Genomic DNA, 6,000 nt, shown 5'->3' with positions numbered 1-6,000 from the left:
GTGAGGCCAGTCGCATCACAATACCTCTGCATTCCAATGTGGCATTCCTTACATGCCTGGTTCTCCAGGGCAGGATCTGGAAACTGCAAGGGCTCTCTGGGGCTGTGCTACAGCCATTTTAAACTCCAGAGGCTTGTACACTTTTAATATCATGAGCAGTCATATAAAAACTGCTATTAAAATGGCGGAGGCCGGGCTGACTGCTCACACATGCACAACAAGTATGTTTAAACCTATAACAGGCAGGCACCCTACCTGGAAGAAAAGTAAATTTACCTCCCCACCACCCCCAAAAAGATAAATTTGGTAGCTGGGGAATGTTTTCATTTAGAAAATCTCTTCATTGGCTCTCCAGAGAATTGCTTGAGGAACCTTACAAAGTAAAGCATTGCAAAACAACGTAAAATCATTGATAATGAACAAACCTTAAAAATTCTGTATCCTCAGAAGATTAGCAGTTATTTGAAGGAAGACAGCTGGATTTCCTGGAAGAAGTAAGAACCAGAAGTAAGAATGCAATAAAATAAAATATAGTTCACAGATTATAGGTTCTTAAATCTCATAAGCTTTGCCTATTGTTTCTATTTAATGGTCAGTATAATTTATTGTAAAATTGGTGTCAGCTGTTGCTTTGTACAGTTGAAAAGCTGTCTAATTCAAAAGCACTAGCCCATCCATTTCCCTGGCACAGACACCCCTATATCCAATGGATTAGGAGAATGAATCTTGGATTGCGGCTTCTCAGATGATATATAAAACATTGCACGTAATCCAATTCACAGGTATCCAGGTATGTGTATACCCCACTACTAAAATCTGCTAATAAAAAAATAGATGATTGCACAAACTTGTTTGTCTTCAAAAGGTACGCCCTGTGCTTGCTTTATCTACCCACTTAGACCATATTGTCTTAGTGCTGCCAATCTCACAAAAAGCATCAGAGAATTAAAAATATGATTTTGGAGTTCCTGGCTTGTTTTTAAAGGTCGTTGTAAATTCAGCGGTAAGAATTACACACACTCCCCTTAAAAGCTTGAAAGTCCTTCTGTATTTAAAAAGTTCCCACCAATTCTTTCTTCTGACGACAGTGATACCATCTAAAATAATTTCATATATATATATCTACAATAATGGTGGGGAGCCTCTAGTTATTCAAGTATTCCATAGCAGATACAAGTGAAAAATTAAATGGCTTTGTAAATTCCACATTCTAGGTAAAAACTTTTTCCTGTGAAAACAGTGTCTGATATTCTCTAGAAATTCTCTGAAAGGAATCTATAGAATACAAAAGAGTTAATTAAAAGAGAGATTGCTTCCGCTGAGGATGGCTTAAGAACATCCTTGAGATTCTATCTATAACTCTCTTTAATGGGAACAAGAACTATTAATGACAAAACAAAATGACAATCTATAACGTTTATTGATTACAATCTATCTAACTGGAGAACTGTGCCATACAAAGCATATAGCATATTCTGACAAAGGATGGCTTAAACATACATGCTTAGTTAGATGCAGTAGTTCTTCCTTCATGCTTCATTTTGCTTTATTTTATTCCTACTGATATTTCCTGCTATTTTCAGCCAAGTGGATTATCCAAAATCAAATTCAAATAATGTTTTTAGGACTACTGCACACTGCCATCCATGTGGTTTAAAAATCAGTCCAACACTATAACATAAATAAATTTAACAATCATAGTTACAACTAAGTGATGCACCATTATCTTCTTTTCAAGGACTCCGAAAAGAGAAGAAATGAGATTCTAAGTATTACAAATCAACTGTATATATTTACTTCATATTGTAAATGGACCTAACTTATTATATTGCAGCACACCTGGCCACAGCCACCTGCTGCTATGGCTGGATGCCATCTTTTGCCATCCTGGAAGGAGGAAGAGCAGCCTCTCTTTTCTGAGCATCCAGGTATTAGTGAAGGGGGCAGCGCCAGTTGCCTTATAAGGCAGCTTCACCCCCAGTGCTCTTAGTCTGTGCCTCACGCTTGGCGCACCCACCACACCTCATTGCAGTGCAGGTCTAGCCAGTCGCCACTTATGTGGGCAGGTAAGAATTTTTTCCCCTTTCACCAAATTGGCTTACGGTGAGAGGTGGGTTTTTCATCTACCTTGCACTGCAGGCAGAAGTTGTGGGTGATTGGACTTGGTGGAGCTGTAAATAATTTGGCCACTGGCAAGTTAGAGTTGTGGAAATGAGAGCAGGCCAGTGAGCACCCTTGGCATATCCCCATTGGCGGAGAATTGGGGTCTGTCAGGAGTGGCTGGTTGCTTCACGGCTGCCAGCTGTGAGGGCAGACTACCTGATGGGACCTTCTGGACAAGTCCTTCCCTCAGGCTCTGCAGCTTGGGATGTTTGGAGCTTTAAGGAGGTAACCGTTCACTTGGTTGGCTGGGCCCTAGCCATGCCTCACGGTTGGCTCGCATCTGGGGCAGCGGGTCTTGCCCAGACAGGTTCAAGGAGGAGGTCCCAGGATGACCCTAGCTTGACCTGTGCTGCTAATTTGGCCCCCTTTGCCACATTAAATATGTTGTTGGTTTAATAAAGCCTTTAGTACCTTTAGTACCCTGTGTCTGCTTCTTCATTCTGACTAGGGTGGCAAAGCTTTTCTGCCAGTTACAATGTTGTGATCTCTCTTTTCTGAAATAAACTACTTTTATTTAAATGTCTTAACTTGCTTCCAGTGAAATATGAGTTGAAAGCCTGTAACTTGAGTTCACAGGGATGTGTTAGTTGTTGACCTTCCCCTTGTCTTGTTTCTGTTCAAGCAGAGCAACACTAATACGTCACTTTGATGTTAATCCTGTTTAGGATATGTACTAATGCTTCCTACTTGGAATTGTGGAATTCAGTGCTAAATTACCAATAGAATGAGCAATGGCATAAAAAAAAGACATGGAAGTGAAGATTGGAGGCAATGATCCCTTGTTGTTTGGGCTGTGCCACCTGAGCAGACCTCATGAAACAGCCATTTTACATTTTGCAGTAGCGGAGATTAGCATGGTTGGAACAATCCCATGTGCCTTCTTCTGTAGCTTCTCCTCATTCCATGTCAAAATGTCGACAGGGTTAACATTGCTTTAAGTCCTGGCCTGCTTGCTGTTGCTTATCATTGTTCCCCATCAAAGTGTTGACTGGCTGCTTCTTTTACATGCTTCCTACCCTTTGCTTAAAAGGCAGGATTGTGACATTTTCTTAATACTGCAGTGTCTTGCATAACATGCCATGATCCCTCCATCCTATCATGATCTGTGATAACTGTTTGGGAACCTGTTGCTTTACTACTTTATTCAGGATAGCATAGCTGATAATATACAATTTACTCTTCTGAAAATCACTAATATGCATGGCATGTCTAATTGCTAGAGTTCTAGGCTTGGAATCCTCCACCTGGAACTCCTTTAGAGGGTTACAGTTTCTTTCACCAACCAGTGCCACCAACCAGCTCAGTGTCAGATGTACAGATTCTCATCATGTCTATTGACATGTTCCTTGCCACTGCTCAGTTCTTTTCAATACTTCTGTAACAAGGTTGCCATGAAGACTTGAAACTTTTAGATGTGTGTATGTACCAGTTGCCGTATTAAATTGCATTCAGGTTAGATTTGTTTTAGATTTAGTTTATCATAGCATGCAATAGTACTGTAGGCAGAGGAAGTGGGAAGAGAAAATACCCTTACAGTGTTCATCTAAGAAGAAAACTACAGAGAGAATACTATGTTTAGGGTTGCCAGCTCTAGATTCCTGGAGATTTTGAGGGTGGAGCCTGGAAAATGTGGGATTTGGGGAGGGAAGGGACCTCAGCAGGGTATAATGCCATACAGTCCACCCTCCAAAGCAGCCTTTTTCTCCAGGGAAACCGATCTCTATGGCCTGGAGATCAGTAGTAATCCTGGGAGATCTCCAGCTACCACCTGAGATATGTAAAAGTTTTGTATGAATATATGAGATTTGTCACTTTATTATAAGCAGGATTGTTAACTGTGTGATTTATTATTGTTGTATTTCCCGGGTGGGGTTTCCCTCTATTGTACTTTTGACCACCTGGAGGCTGGCAACCCTAATTCCGTTGTGTCTCTCAAAAGAGTTCACACAAAAGGAAATGGAGGTTTGGGATATATTTTTCTGAACCTGGACTCTTCAAAACATTCTATTAGGCTGATGTGCATCCCTTTCAAGAAGGTTGTGAGGTACGGGCTATATAAGGACAATATGAGGTGGTACAAATTAATGAATAAGTGGTTTTGTGTTAGATTCATCCACTATGGCAGGCTATTCTGCTAAGAAACAAAGCTTTGGGACAGACTGAGCATATTGATTTTAGCATCTAAATTAAAACAAATTTTGGAGGACAAGCTTTAACCACTTGGCCGAATTCCCTCAGCAGGAGCATCTGTGCTATTGCATTCTATTGATGTCCCGTTAAATTCAAAGGAATAGCCTAGTGTTTCTCTGGCAATGCTTTGTAAACACACAAGAGGAACCTGCCAGGTCTAGGGAACTTTCCTTTTCACACAAAATTGAAACCAATGAACAATCCATAAGGGTGTGTGATTTTAGATTTCAATAAAGGGAGCAAATGATTACAGCAGGGAGTGGGTGAGATTCTGCAAAGTCCGAAGGTCTGGATTGCTTTTGATACAGTAAAGTTTAAAATGTAAAAGGAGCATGCATTATGACTATTTGTTGGAACATTTTCTTATTTTCTTTCTTTCATAGCCTACAACAATGTTACCAGGACAATCTCGCTCTCATATGCACACAGTACTCTTTCACCACCCAAAAGGATCATGACTCATGAGACCAGCATAGTCTACATATAAGTGAGTGTGTGTATGTGTATGCATATAAATGTATATATGTTAAATGAGGGCTATCACAAGGTAGGAACTGGCTGAAACTGAGCAAAGGAGGTGGCTGGATCCATCACCCACCTTCTACAAATATCTTTATTAAATTAAATGTTAAATATTTAGTAGGATCCAACTAAGACATATTTGGAACCACATGGATACCTATGTCTTATTTTAGAGTAATTCTCCTGAAGTCAGTGGAACCTGCCTGCAAGTCAACTAGGATAGGAACTTGATTTGTGGCTTAAGCAAAATAAATAAATAAACTATGAGTCTAATTGTCATTAGCTATAAAGTTAGCATAAAGGTTATGGCAATACTCTAGCACAAGCCTGAACAGCGACTTTGAATATAGTCCACTAGCCATGTAAGATACCCAACCCGTGACTTGAATAGTCTGCTGATCTTGTTGCTTGCCTAAAACTGCAAAATCTGGGGTGGGGTTTGGGGTGGAAGCCAAGCTACAATACATCAGCTAGCTTGCCTTCCTACAGTAGTTTATATACTATATAGGCCTATTCTAATAATTTCAACCAGGGTAAGCATTGGAAACATAAAGCCCACAGGTCATATCTGACCCCCACTTGATAATATGCAAGTAAACAGGTTGTTCTGGAAAAAACTGGGGAAATTCCCAATTACATCAGTTTTTAAAACAGTTATTTAAATTTTCTTTTATAAAGTGACAGTTCATGTTTTTGTTTCTTTAATAAAAGGATATTCAATGCAAAGATTCCCAGTATGTGAATGCAGAATGCATTTGGCAGTTCACTTTGATCATAGAGAAAATGCTAACATTGTTTGTGCATTTTGGCAGGTCTCTTCCTGACTCCTTGAGGATGAGGAAAAAGTAATACAGTAAATGAGAGATGCAAATTAATTTGAGATTGTAGGAGAGGTTAGAGGTTTCCTTATGTATAAAGTACTAAGGCTAGATTAGGATTATTGAAAGAGTGGCAGCTGTCACCTCATTTAAACCAATTTTCTGAGATCCAGTCTTTGGTTTTAAAATGTAGTTTGTGTAAAGATAATTACCTGTATAAAACAGCTAGATACAACATATGCTTACCATCTAAGTGTACTAATCATAATTAGTAATTTAATAAAGTTAGATGTAGCAACTTTGAACA

This window comes from Eublepharis macularius, chromosome 10, assembly GCF_028583425.1.
Source record: "Eublepharis macularius isolate TG4126 chromosome 10, MPM_Emac_v1.0, whole genome shotgun sequence".
Classification (NCBI taxonomy): domain Eukaryota; kingdom Metazoa; phylum Chordata; class Lepidosauria; order Squamata; family Eublepharidae; genus Eublepharis; species Eublepharis macularius.
This window is presented reverse-complemented; position numbering follows the sequence as displayed.